A 15345-nucleotide genomic window follows, 5' to 3' on the forward strand; every position below is an offset into this window, starting at 1 on the left:
ATCACCGATGAAATATACATTTTTACAGGCAACTTTAGAAATCGACATCTCACTAAAAGTCGCCTGAACTCCAGTTCTGAGTATTGACATGTAAATCGCGGAGACGCATTATGTCAACGTCGATACGTGGAAAATGAAAAATGCGTGAATAAGAGGCATGGTTGACAAGAAAAAAATACTGGACCAAACGGTAAACCCTGTTAGTTGTAACTCCTACTAAAGACGTTAAGTTTCGATAAACTAACTTTGTTATGATATCATTTATATACTTTAAAGTATACAATTGTAATGGTATGCGAATGAGATGCATAAATCACCAGTGATATAGAAGTATCAATATAAAGAGGCTATTAATACGATAAAATCAAAAATACTAAAAAATTGGTACTGATGTTAAAAATGTTTAGGTATAAAACGACACATGTGATAAACATATATAAAAATTGTACAATGATACCATCGGTGCACAAAGATATGAATAAATGATAGGTAGGGGGTGTATCATCTATTTCTCTCTATTCAGAGATTGTCTGCTTACGTATTTTTTTCATAGTTATACAATATAAGGAATACAGAAATACCGTAACATAAAAATAGTAAGAATGTCTCATCATAACACACTAGCCTAATGCAAAGTCATGAAAATTATGTACTATTAGGTATGCATTTTACAAAAGTATCGGTGGAAGTTAAACCAAGCACCCAGTGTATATGAATTAGCTTATATGGGCTTAGTGGATCTTTAGTTGCATTTATGAATTCATATCACTCAGCATTACGTCTATACAATCTAATTATAGTATCAAACTCGCTAGATTGCAAAACTTGTATTTCAGTTACCTAGAATAAATTGGGCCATCTTGACATCTTATACAGTGTCAATATGAAAATGCTATGTAGACATACTGAAAAATTACCTGAAAGAATTGACACTAAATTGACCTCAAATTGAAATGGAAATTTCACCTGAATAGTACATGAACTGAAGGTCTAGATTTGTTCACAGCGGGTGTTCGGCTGAACGAAATATAGCTTGGGAGAGCGTTCAAAACATACAAAGAATGATGCATGTCTTTCATAGCGAGAGTTTACAGGCATGCTCAGAAAACTTGGAACATTTCCAATATTTTCAAACAGAGAGTCTCTGTTTTAGAATGTCTTTTTACACTGAACCAGGAAGCACACAGCCACGCCACAAGATAATTGTTGTGACGTAACTTACACTTGACGTTCTCAATTTCGTTTACAATGACAGTTTAACTACTTCGTTCAATTACCATAGGTATCTATTACCCGGTATCTACACAGGCAGAATTGTCAACTTGACCTGAAATATTCTTATCAGGTCGATGCAGGTCCATTTCGCACGAATTGTTTCTGGCCTATTTCATGTCAAAATCCGGTCAAATTGATCATGTGAATTCAGGTAAAATATTCATTACAATTTCTTGTCATGTTTTTCAGGTAAATTTTACCTAAAAAGAGCAAGAAAAGCCAGTTTCAGATAAAAAAATAAAAAATAAATGAAATTGACATGAAATTAATCTAAAATTCACATCAAGAATTAATCTTGTCAAATACAGGTAAACTTCAGGTCAAATTGATTTCAATTTTGTAGCTGAAATTGACTTTTTTGCTCTTTTCATGTCAAATTGACCTGATTTTGAAATCAAAACATTTTCCCTGTATTATATTACTTAACCCTATATGCCTCAAATGGCTAGCTGAGGAGGTTTTCTTGAAACGAATACCATTAGCGTAAAGCTTAAATAACATCAGTGATGACCTTTTCACCAAAATTAAATTCTGTGCAGCCAAACGATAGTATAGCAGGTGTATGCAATAGTTTGATCTTAAAAGGTAACGTACCGCTAGCTTTCGCTCTTTTTTCAGATAAACAAGATTAATGAATATGGTATTTCTTATTATTCTTACATAGGAAAAGTTATTGAATTTCCGTTAATACTACATTCAGGATATGAAACGTGATAAACATATCAAATAAAAAGAAATGTGCAGACACGTACGATGGTCCATGCTAAAACGTGGTCGACCAATTAGCAGGCAGACAGAATCTGCGAGAAAAAGGTAAAAACTGTATCAAAAAGCCGGTCAGTAAATTAAAGTGAACGTGTTCATCGATGAAGCCTTAGGCCAATTGGGATGTGTTTAAGGCGGGATATGGTGTATGCACCTTGACTGGGAGAACTGAATCGGCTTAGAGTAACACACAGCACGTTTATTGTGCAAATATTACCTCTGACGCAGTCGAAGATATAGTCGCTTTCTTTGAATACATTTCTTGAATTTGCGTATGCAAATAATGACGTAAATATGACCTCAACCCTGCTTCTGGTGAGATAAGAAGCAGTCGAGAAGAAAAGGTTTTGCACGTTTATAGTTGAAATAAATAAAGGTCATTGGGATCTTAAATATTTTCAACCTAATATGCCTATTTATGGAATTTTATGACTGCAATTTAAACTGGAGTTTTTCCGATAGATTGTGGCAAGGTAACTTTTAATCAAAACCTGCAATAAAAAAAAAATCTCCTTTGTATTTCCTAGACCTCTAGATGTCGTAACCTTTACACAAATCTTTAAATTACCAAAGAGAAGACAATCATGTGCTGGCTTCATGTATTAAAGTTATAAAACTAAACGTTATTTTTCAATATCGAAAAAGAACATCTAAATTGCATAAATACCATGAGTGAAAGAAAATTTTAAAGAGCAAGAATGATACCAAAATAGTTTCTGACTTAGTTCGGGTCCAAATAAAGTAGTTGTCTTTAATTAATATATCTTAGGATACATATCATCAGTCATTTGATCTATACAGTTCATTCGATTATAAAAAACATGGTGAAAGGTATGAATATTTACCTACCTCGAGACGATGGAAAACCCACACCCTTTGGTTTCTGAGTGGATCAGTTCTATGCCAAAACGAAGAACCAATGTAATGCAGTCGGGAACCGTCGGCACTTTCAGTAAACGAGAAATTTTCTCGGTCACGAAAGTGCTGACTGTTCCCGGTCGCACGTTTTGCAAGTTAGCTTACCTCCTGTAGAGGCGGGGTTTCGAGCGTAAAAGTGCGATTGGTAAAAGAAAATGTGACAGGATATAAGGGCAGTAACATCCGGAATTATGATATAGACAAGCCCGTAGCTGGGGCGCGAAGCCATTCTAGGGGGTACGGGGGCATGCCCCCCCCCCCCCCCCCCCCCCCCGGATTATGTTTAGATCTAGAAGCTCTGTCGTGCCATCTGGTGTTTTTTTAGGTACATATTTGAGTGTTTTAATTTATTTTACAGACAACATTTTTTGGTTGATTCATCACTTTATTATTGGAAAGCATCGCAAAAATTCAAATGTATTTCAAATGCGAAAGACAGCTCTCCTTTTTTCTCCGACAAAAATGTGTCGATTGTTTGAATAACCCGAAAATATCTGTTGCGTCATATCTCTTTCCTGATGAATCTAAATTAACTAGATATTTAAAATGTCGGAGCCAATATAAACAGATTAATTTCAGATATTTTGCCCTTGTGTCCCCCAAACCCTTTTTATATCGATGTTTTGATATATGTATACATATGTATACAGTATCTCTACTGAAGATAGGCCTAGAACTACTCTGAAAAAAATACTTTATCAGTTCATGACAGGGACAAATGAAGGGCAGGCCTATATAATGTCACAGATTAGCAAAAGCTACGTGTACGTGGCTTTTTTTCTGACTTTTGAGGCTTTGCCTTTTTCATATTACATTTGCAGGCGAAGTGAATGTAAAACTCAGATGGATCCTATACGCGCATATATCCGCCATAAAACCTATAACAATAATGCTAGTAACAAATCAATCTACAATTGTTATTCGGAAGACCTTTAATTGGTGAAAAAAATTACACAAAAATACATCCATTTCGGCCTCGCTTGTATTCCCGATATCACGGGTAGCAACAGTCAGACTCAGTTATAATTATAATTGTCATGTCGGTTGTACATGTTTACTACTTTCTGGCACCAAACAATATATAGAACTTCATTATTTCTGAGATTGTGACAATTATAATTTCCCTGCCGAGCAGAGCGAGGCGAATTCTTTTTTTCTGAAGATGTAATACTAAACTTGTTCAATCACTCTCAAGTGTAGAAAGCTAGAATTTATCGGACATTATTTCCACTGTCAAACAGATCGAATAAGGCATAGAATAGTTTTCTGAGTTTGCGGTATTATTCCAGGTTATATTTTATAACATAGAGTATTTATATTTTATGATGGCCGAGCGGAGCGAGTGTTAACAAATGCTATGAAACAATGGTAAAAATGTAGGTTTTTGGTTAAAATGTTGATGTTTGTGTCATGTGCATGTATTTTAGGCGAGGATTTTGGTAATTAAATATTGGTTTAGTTTGTCATAAAAACGAATTATGATTTGACTGTTGNAAACTTTTGGAAACCCCCCCAGCTTTGCCTCTGGATCCGCCACTGAAGGTGGATGCTTTACTGTCTTTGAAATTTACATTTTTTAACAGGTATAATAAATCACTCCTGGTGATCATGTGTACATGAAACCACAGGTGAATATACAGGTTTATCTATCATGAAATGGACTCTACCTTTGAAATAACAAGTTACATATATATACCTAATTCCAACTGATGGTTTTATCCCCTCTCCACGAACAGGGTGATCACCACACCGTGACATGAAAACAATACAATTAGGTAGACAGTCCGTTGAGCCTTCACCACTGACCTGACTGGAGACCCTACTAATATATATATAAACAAAGGAGGGTTAATCCCCTATTGTTTAGAGCATAAGTAGTGGACTCCTTGTTTTGCTTGCCATAGAAAATCATAGTTCACATGATGGTTGATATTAGAAGAAAATCCCATTTGAAAAAGAGGAAAATCTTCAAAAACCTAAGTCCAGATTATTTTTGGACACAGAAAAAAGGGTGTCGCCCGGGCAACTAGGGCAACACCCTGGGTCCGCCACTAAGACTGATCAGAACTGTGTTCGGTCCGGCATTAGGCCTACTAGGCCCTAATACTAATAGCCGTTTTAGACTCATCGATGCCTAAGTTGATGTCGCAGGAGGATATTGTTTCATGTGAACCTATACAGCTGTTTGGAAGATGTCATGTATCAACTTGATCTTCGAAGATGATGCGGGTTTTCGTCGGATTTGCAGCCATGCATGTTTCCGATGTTGACAACTTTAAAAATACTAATAATAAAATCGGCATCAGGTACCCTAGGTTGGAACTTCCGGATACGTAATGATTGTCGGCTGTCGGTTATACAGTTAAATCACGCACTTAGATAACAATCTAATTCCGTGGTTAAATTTAATATATTTTTCAATTGAACCACACATCATTTAATCACTTTTCCGAACTACAAAATAAATAAATAAAAATATAATAGTATATTTGAATTTTTGATGTGCATGCAACTGCTTATTTGCTTACGTGGCACCTACGCGCCTGAATAGATCTCATGTATACAACTAAAGATGATAACTGATATCTTGTTAGCCGACTACTCAGTTACGTGTGCAAATGGTGGGGTAAAAGCGATTTATCAACCAAAGAAAAAGTTTATTTGATCTTAAAACTAGCAATGATATGATAATTCATCAACTTTAATCAATTTCAAATCAGTTAAGATTAAAACCGGTGACTGTCTCATATCCAGGACTTAGTGTCTCGTTACCACAACATCATATTTTGTTACAGCGATATAGTATCCGGTTTAAAGTTATAACCAAATGTGACTGTTCATCCAATGAAACATGACAACAAACAAATTCGTCCCTATACGTAGTTTTTGAAAGGAAGAAATACTAAATTCATTATGTCATGACGAAAATAGATATACTTGTCAATGTTAATATTAAAATCCGCAAATTCCTTTCAGTGTTAATGTTAAAAATCTGCAAAAATGATATCAAAAACTGTCAATGTTATCGTTTAAATTTGAATTTATGATACTGAAATGTTCATTTAAAATGATACATAGCTTGTTCAAATAAATGACCTTCATCCATTTTCAAAGTCACAGGGGTCAAATATGTTAAAATCGTTTAACGACTTTTCCCAAGAACTCGGAAAAGAATTCTCACTATAGGTCTATAAAATCAAGAACACCTAATAGCATTCCACTGCTATATATTTGTAGAGACACATCACTTTAATGTGTTCGGATGATTAATTTTGCTTTGGAAACCTGTGTTTATTATTGGTAACAATTAAATCTTTCTCATTACCCATTGGCTAACGTTAACCATCCTTTGAGCAACCGGAGCCTAGGCCTGCAGTCCATGTTTTGTAGTTTGATTTAGACTGACTTAATTAACGAAAGACTTGCCAATTGATGGGCACATCCAATTCGGTTGATATAGATCTCCATTCTTTCTGTTGAAATCTTCTTTAAGTTATCGAACCGAAACCAATCAAACGATAAGGTTTGAAAAGCCTCACTTTGGAAGGTTCACCGTGGCTCATAATGCTTTAGCACCCCAAGAAAGAAAGGCCTATTATCTTTTTGAAGTATATAGAATCAAAGATTATATGCTTAATACTGAATCTAAAACACAAAGCAGACAGAAAAGAACGAAGACAGAAAATATAGGAAAATATGAAGATTCCAAGTCGTGCAATAGCCCCTATCTACTGCCCTAGCAGATACATTTTAAACTGGGTTGATAAAAACACAGTTTGTGTATAATGGGTTTTAAATATATTTGGATCGCTAAAAATGTACAAAATTAAAGGAGTTTTGGAATTGTATGATCAACTCTTGCATGAGATAATTATTCAAGAATTACACAATGCATTTTATGAATCTTCTAAATGTGACTTAAACAAACACCTCGTTGATAATTTTCAAATTCAATTTTACTGAACAAAGCCCCTAAAGTTTCGTTTAAAATATAATGAGTGAATACCGCAAATTGAGTCTGGTTGTTACAATGCCGTCACAAGAGGCCAAAGAATATGTACTGTTTGTTACAAAAATGATGTAGAAGATGAAATGCATTCCATACTTCTTTATCCAGCATATTCTGAATGAAAAAAAACCACATATTTAAAACAGTGTTATTATCGACATCCAAATGTTCATATGTTTATTAAATTATTCTCCATCTATTAACACTATAACCTGATGAAAAGTTGCAACTATTTGGAAACGAAAATCTCTCTCTTGCTGAAAATCAACTACTCTTTATTTGCGTTCAAAAAACTATCAAAGCTACAAAGCGTTTTTAATCATTAATACACATATATTTTTACGTCATATATATTATACATGTATATACAACGTGCCGGGAATTATTGAAACTATTTCATAAGATGATCTTGAAATTTGAATCTTTTGTACTTATATTTGTTTTACATGTCTCTGGCAAGCGCCCAGCACCCCACCCCTCCCTATCACCCCCTCCCTCTCCCATTGCCATTAATTTTTACTATAACGTTAGATCTAAAACGTTATAACAACATACTGTACATCATTACAATGTAATTTCTCTTTAAAGAAAGTGGATAAAACATAAGCTTTAAGCTTGTTTCCATATTTCTGTATGTTCTTATGTAAATTTGTTTACATTGGGTGTGAATTGAAAGAAATAAAATAAAGTTTACACTAAATTATTCTCATGTAAAATCATCAAAATATTAAGTTAACTAGGCAAATATTTATTGCATGCAACCGCCAAAAGAAAAACCACTGTGGCGCAGTAAAATGTATATGGTAAATGTGAATAAAAATTGTCCTCCGTCATCTTGTTTATTATACTTTATTATGAATCATTTGCCATGTATTGAATAACCTATATGCTGTATTGCATTTGGTCAATAAAAAACCTGAACTTGAAACTTGAGTGATGACCTTTGTGTGAAATCGAACTACGGTTAGGGAAAATACGGAAAGGAAATCAAAGCATAATGGACGGTCTCACCCAGATAAATTTTAATATCCCGGCATCCTCCAAAAAATAGGATATTAAAATTTATTTAAAAAACAACAACTTGCAAAATAGAATGTCGTTGTAGATTATATCTGTTTACATTCCTACATATCACTCACCTGTTGGAATTCACACCCTTTATATACACAAATGTACTTGTATTTATAAAGAAGAAGAAAAATACGGCATTACCGAGAAATAAAAAAATATATATTGACATTCAGAGAACCATCCGTTGACACTATGTGGCTTACAAACCAACATTACTTCCTGATGGGATCTACGCTTGATCAATGTTCACTGTGTTCACCGTAACATCGTACACGCCCATTTCTCTGTCAACTTTCTAAAAGGATCTCCCGTTTCATGATGATCAGTGGCACACATGTCTCCTGCACCCTTCCTTAAATTACATACATAACGTAACTATTGTCACTCGTGTATCAATCACCTGCGTAGAATTACACAAAAAACTATTTATTTAATCTCGGTAATGTCCTCCCTCGTATACTCGGCATGGGGAAACATTTTTTGACCTTATGTTGGATTCCGAGTAATTTTTATTCAGACCGGATCATTCAAAATATTTCCTAATATCAAGTAAGGCGAATGTTAACTTACAAAAATAGAATTCAAGAAATAATGTATAGGAGCTTACACAAAATGCATTCTAGGTCAACAATTTGAAAAGTTTAGTAAATGCAAATGGTGATTCACTAATGGCAGACAGATTGTTGAACACTTAAATTATGCTTATAGATGTAATGGTTGTAATAGTAATCACCCCTCAACCCTATTTCCACAAAGTAAACCCCAACTTGCCATGTGACATACTATGAAAATAATTTTCCTAGTCTGCAAGATAACTGACCCATTTTCCCCATGTCATAAATAGGGTAGTACACACGTTCAATAAAATCTAAAGGTTCTCCGATTGATCAAAACCGGCGTTGGAACCTATTCCCACACCGCTACAGATACTGCTTTTATTCACTATATATATATATGATACATTTACATAACGTATTTGAAATGTTTATTTTGTCATTATCATTTTCATTTCATTTTAAAACGGTTCGCCATCGAAAACAAATCTGGAACTACTTTGCACTGCGCGGAACGACAATACTATGACCGGAGTACTTTGGTTTTTACCTGTATGGAGTCAGCTGATTACACATAATTGTGTTTGATTTTTCTTCTTCAAATTACGAATTTTATGTGATAAATAGAACCTTATATTCGTGTCCATGTTATATTGAATTGATTAAACGAGTTCAATAATTTGATATGACGATCTCCTAAATCCTGGAGCCATATCAAATTATTGAACTCGGTTTCAGTAATTCAGTCAGTAATGAATTGAATCGCACGGTTAACCATGAAGCTTTCTGATTTGAAAAAAAGAAAGAAACTATGCATCTACATGTAGTTCCTTTCATAACATTCACTATCATAAAAGCGAAGGTTGTTTTGAACACTAACAAAATTTGAAAACATATTTTGCGAGCTTTCGAAAACGTCTGTTTCCTTTGTCAAGCCAATAGTGTAAGTGACGGGTGTCTCGGCTCTAAGCCGCTGAAAACAACTGACTAAGCCACAGTGTGTGCCGAATCAATGAAGTCAGCTGTCAGAAACTATTGAGACATCTTTTCCAAATATCACCCTAATACTGCAGGCAGGCAGGGTGACGGGAAATATGTTTGCCCATTCTGCCCCTTAACAAGTCTCATTCCGAACATCACTGTCGTTATCAACACGTGTAACAGGAGAGAGAGAAATACAACGGCCAGACCGGGGTTCGAACCCGGTACTCTCCTAACAAGACTATAACCAATAAAACTACATGTACCTGGTCGCCAACGATCGACCAGTCTAGTTCCGGAACATGCCTCCCTCCTTTAAAAAAAATCCCCTTCGACCCCGAAGACAAACGAGACCCTATACCACTTTCCGTGGGAATATTTCGTTGGGCGCCAAACGTAACAGGAGAAAGAGAAATGCAACGGCCAGACCGGGGTTTGAACCCGGTACCCTCCGACCTCGAGACGGATGCTCTAACTAATTGAGTTACATTGTGCTTGGTCGTCGGCGATCGACCCAGTCCAGTTCCGCTACACGAACATGGTATATATTATAAATTTAAATATAATGTTTTAAACATTTAACGCTCATTTGAACAGCACTGGATGTTACCAGAAAACACTTCATCCTCAGCTACGTAAGGTATCTAGTTTACCTGACCTTCGGTTATGACAATGCTAACGCTCTTCAGATTATTTTTAGCCCGAGTTTCCTCTGACCCTGACACCAGACTGAGACATTTTGACGGATAGATGTCTGGTGTGGGCAGACATCTATCTGTAATAAAGGAAACTCGGGCTATAGTTTTTTTGCGATTTCGTAAGGCCACAATCATCTTGATATTAGGAGGATATTTAGATAACCTCACATATAAGGTGTCAATATGTATCATTCAGCCTGATAACAAAAACGGTTGACATGCAATAATATCGATGAACTTTTTTAATGACAGCATTAACTCTGTTACATGCACCTGATTATACGGACTATGGTGAATTTGCTTTGTATCGCTTTTATAAATAAAGACTTCTTAAAGCAAAACAAAATGCGGGAAGAATCTCAATCAAGACGACTCAAAAAAGCCAACGAATATATGTCAGTTCGAAACAACGTGATACAGCGAGGAAAACACCTATTTACCGTGCATTTGTTTATCCTTTCCTGTTATAGTAATGTGTAATGGATAAATATAGTATAATAGCGTATATATATCTTGTGTAAATGAAATACAAAATATCTGGTGTTTGTTTATACATACACAGTAGTAGCTAACAATTTAACGAAATGTGAATCTTGCAGTGTCGAGGCAAATGAACAGTGCTGTTTTCTCTTTAATTACTAGCATGTAAATATGTTCTAATATTGTGTATTAGTTGATGCAATATTTATAATTTCTTTACCGAGAGGATATAAAGAAATATGTCTATCTATTTGTTAGTTCGGTACAACGTGAAACAACGAGGAAAACACCAGTTTACAGTGCATTTGTTGATCTTTTCATGATTCAATGTATTTTCACATTTTGTTGGACAATCAATTCCACTATTTTTAATAAATGTTACGAATCTATACAGTATCTTATTAGGGAATCATCTGCATAATGTATAACACGTATATATGAAATATGAACAGGTCGATATTATACCCATTAACCTGACACAGATCTTTTAAACACAAGAAGTCACGTGACCATGCCGCGCTTCATGGGTAGTAGAAGCAGTATGGTTCATAGCCACACTTACTTTACAATTGTATATACAGGTAATGAACTCAAAACACCCCGATCTAATTGTCGGTGCGCTCTCAACGATAAAAAACCCAGAGAAGACCGAAAAATACAGAAAGAAACGTTTACCTACATTTAATCTTAATAAGGCGGGATTCTCGGTCTGAAAGATAACATTTCTCCAAACAGATATACACATCAGTTCTATACAGCCACACAATAGGTTCTCCTTGAAAAAAGTTTTTAATCCATTCAATTCAATTCAGCTGTAGAATTATTCTCTTTCACAATACAATGTATAGAGAAACATATTTACAATACATTATACAGTAATTGTAGTGTTCGTAGTCGGTAGTCGAACACAGCTAAGTAAAGGGGCCCGTAGGCACTGTAATAACAAACAACAGACATTAAAACTCTGCTTTGTATAGAGTTTTCGAAAAACCGAAATTCGGGTCGAGTTCAAACAAGAACATATCATATAACGCATTCACTATGTATTTGTGGTGCATTCGCTGTAATTCTAACAACGGGTTCTTTTTTTGGCAAATGGGATAAATAGAACATGCATTCGCGCGCATTTATTGCCTAAAAAATCTTTATTATTTCCTGATCGAAAAAGGAAGGTTACATCACCGACATGGGAGATTAGTGTATGTACATATACTGAGTTATGAGCATCTAGTCAAGCATTTTCTCAAGGTGCTGACTCAGGATTTCCCACTAAAACCATATAAGCATCACTCACACGATGATTCTTTTGATTGGCACTTACCATGGCGGTCACGTCAATTTCTGACGTCGTAGGGGTTTTACCGCCATTTTTAAGTAACTATGATATAACATTCTTTGAAAAACAGTCAGATCCTTAAAAGTTTGAAAATCAAGTAGCATCTCTGAATTAGATACGAATTTTCACATACAGCACTTCCTTGTAGCACTGGAATGTCAAACTTTACATAGTTACTAACACGATTTGAAAGTGATATGTCTAGTCAGGTACGCGAGGGGAAAAACATCCCCTTCATTATGTTAACTTTTGACTTAGATTGATAAAGTCAGGAAGTTGTAGAATAAACAATTGTTTTACTGACGAACGGACGTGATACGGGCGGAAAGAGCGCTAGAGGTTCGGAACAAATAACGGAGCGTATACAAAAAATGACAAAATCAAACTGCATAGGTTGTGACGTCATGTCGCAGAAAAAGGGAAGAGCAAATTTTACATACATTTTAGTAGCATGTAGACAAGTTATGTAACAAACCTTTTACCCTTTTCGTGACTTTTATACAGAGTTTATAACGCATGTTACTAGCTAGTTATATGCAGATAGGTTGCATTGCACCGATTTGAGCTACCTGTATGCAGGTTATAACGTTAACCCGTCCCACATGTGAAATGCACTGTAAGATTAAAAGGTGTGTACATGTATTTGAAGTCGGGTATCGTATGACAAGAGATTGCTGGTATCTGCTTTGTTTAAAAAATCATACACATGTCAAGATCTTTATAGATTAAACAGATAGATAGACGATTTTTTAAACTGAATTCTGTTATGAACTCCAGTGCAACAACACAACACTGGTTACGTACCACCCAAGTCAAGTATTGAGGAAAATGGTCGAATGAGAGCTTGCGCGACAGCAGTAGCGTCAGCGACTTCAGCAGCGGGCTTCACGAGAACTGAGATGCTATGACGTCATTTTTCAGTACTCATTTACATCATTCAAAAGACTCGTCGGCAGGGACTTCTTACTAAATGTTTACCATGATGGAAAACAACTTCAAACAAAATAAGATAGTGTTCAGATATGTAAATATAACACATGTAGGAGAGTGATAATACAAATGTATTATTGTAACTGATAAAAACAATTACAAAATCATCAGAAAGGAAGAAAAAGTGAAGGAAAACGACCACTGTATTTGATACATAAACTGTAAATATATATACTCAAACACAAAAAGAAACGCATCTCTGTTCAGAAGGAGATCAGAATCCAGGAGTTTGAGATTAGAAAAATGAAACCTTGAAACCTGTTGAGATAGGTTGTCAGGGTGGATGGACTAGATGCTATATGAAGGAGCAGAAACTAACATCTGACATTATTCACCACCAAAGTTGAAATTCCCAATGCGATCTGTCAACGACACTTAACCGTTGTACCTACAAATTACGTTAAGACACCTCCATGTTCTTTGTGTAAAGAGCAAGAGACTTTTGAACAGCAGTTGGCAGACATCACGTACTCAAGATCGCTACACACGGAGACATAGCCAGGATTTGAGAGAGTTGGGACACACTGGAGAGAAGGGCGAAAAGACGAAAAGAAAGGCAATCAAGTCCCAACTAAGGGATGGCAGGAAGAAAGGTGAAATGGAATGGAATTGCAGGGAAATGACAAATGTATTTGATGCATGTTTATACAAATATTACTTCTTATTTCATACAAAATTGTAAGATTAATTAGATAGCCTGGCTCAGACAGCCTAGGTTCCCTATCTACCGTGGCTGTTCCATTGCCCTTAAAACAATTTAAGTTGTCCTCATTCACTGTCATTATCATTATTGTACCGGGGAGAAAAAGATATACTTTTATAATTGATGCAAAACAATTTTGACTGGTCGGTTAAGAAGTGGTAGTGATATTGTATGACAGGGATTGAAAGGATATTTTGAGATGGATGAACCCGTTCGTGACATTGCTTGGATTCTACCTAGATTTACATAGCGAGTGTTGTCAATGAAGCAGACGACACTCTTACCTTCTTGGAAACCTGGTCTTAACTCCTATTAATCTTTTCAGTGGTCTTCTTGTAAGTTATCGGTTTGTTCATACTTTGCCCTAATTTTATCGATTTCGATTTCGAATTGCACTTTGATTGACACATCGGTATTCACCATGTTGACATTTTAAATCGATTTTCTACATGAATGAAATATTGTACCATTTCATGTTGGGGGGTTTTCGGCTATTTTCTAAGGAAAATTTCCGTTAGTTACTTCATGCAGGCGATCGGGAAATATATTGTTTATATCCTATTACTTTTTTTATTAATTAGAAGTGATAAAAACGACTGGTCCTTAGCAAAACAAATGACTGCTGGAATATCTACAAAGACCGAAGGTGACTTGATCAACATCTACTTGAAAGACATTGCTTCATTGCTGGTCTATTGAAAAACATTCACATAGAATCACACTTAGCTAATGCATCAATATTTATAGATTTAATTGTGACTTCACTCATCCATCATCCCTCGATTAACGCCAGTTGTACTTGTGAGCGTAGTGATTCATAAATGAATTTTTTACTTTAATCATTCCGCGGTAAAAGTCATCTGAAAATTAAGACGTTATAGCATTTTATTTTTAAGATCATTCTTGTTTTTCCCCCAAAGGATCCAACATCAATCCAAAAGGAAAACAAACATGTGGAATATTGAAATCGGGATTTCCTTTTGTTGCTACAGTATCTGCAAGGAAATTGTACAGCGTATCTGTATCCTGTTCTAGAAATGCAGATTTCTGGATTGACATACATTTTTAAGTGAATAAAAGAGAAAAATGTCATGAAGATAAAAAACGAGAAAAATGGGGTGAACTTTCTTTTTTGTTCAGGTTATTAATGCATTAAGTCGACGTTGTTAAATTTACCTGTAAGTTTAAAAGTAATATTGTCGTAATCCCCCTGATGACCTTATAGCAGACAATTTCCTTGTTGATACTTTACCCGGATTAGTTTAAGATATATTTGGTGATAAAATAGAGCGATAAAGACGATTTGTACATGTACGGTATCTTTCAGGGACATCTGTATTGCATTTTTATGTAGCGGATATCTCACAATGTACATAACATGTTCAAGGTTAAAACCTGTTCTAATTCCCAATCACAAGTTGTAAGTGTATGGTAAACAAAAATATGAACAAATAACTATCGAATGTTCTTATATAAACGTGTAATTCTAAATACTTATAAGTAAAACTCTTTGAACTTTCCGATACATCTATATAGCTTCTTTATTTCTCAATCTTCCCCCCCTC

General features: G+C 35.3%; 1 protein-coding gene across 4 annotated transcripts in view; it reads right to left on the bottom strand.

Moving 5' to 3' along the window:
* LOC110453126 overlaps positions 1-15345 on the bottom strand; it is a 32297-nt gene that overhangs the window by 15879 nt on the left and 1073 nt on the right. Inside the window, exon 1 of one of the 4 annotated variants that reach the window (XM_021501964.1) lies at positions 54-127. The exons of the other annotated variants lie outside the window; for them this stretch is intronic. The gene's annotated coding sequence lies outside the window, so the exon portion shown is untranslated. Of the gene's footprint in view, positions 1-53; positions 128-15345 lie in introns of those variants that run through there. 4 annotated transcript variants of the gene reach the window in all.

This window comes from Mizuhopecten yessoensis, unplaced genomic scaffold (genome assembly GCF_002113885.1).
Source record: "Mizuhopecten yessoensis strain PY_sf001 unplaced genomic scaffold, ASM211388v2 scaffold7111, whole genome shotgun sequence".
NCBI classification, from domain to species: Eukaryota; Metazoa; Mollusca; class Bivalvia; order Pectinida; family Pectinidae; genus Mizuhopecten; species Mizuhopecten yessoensis.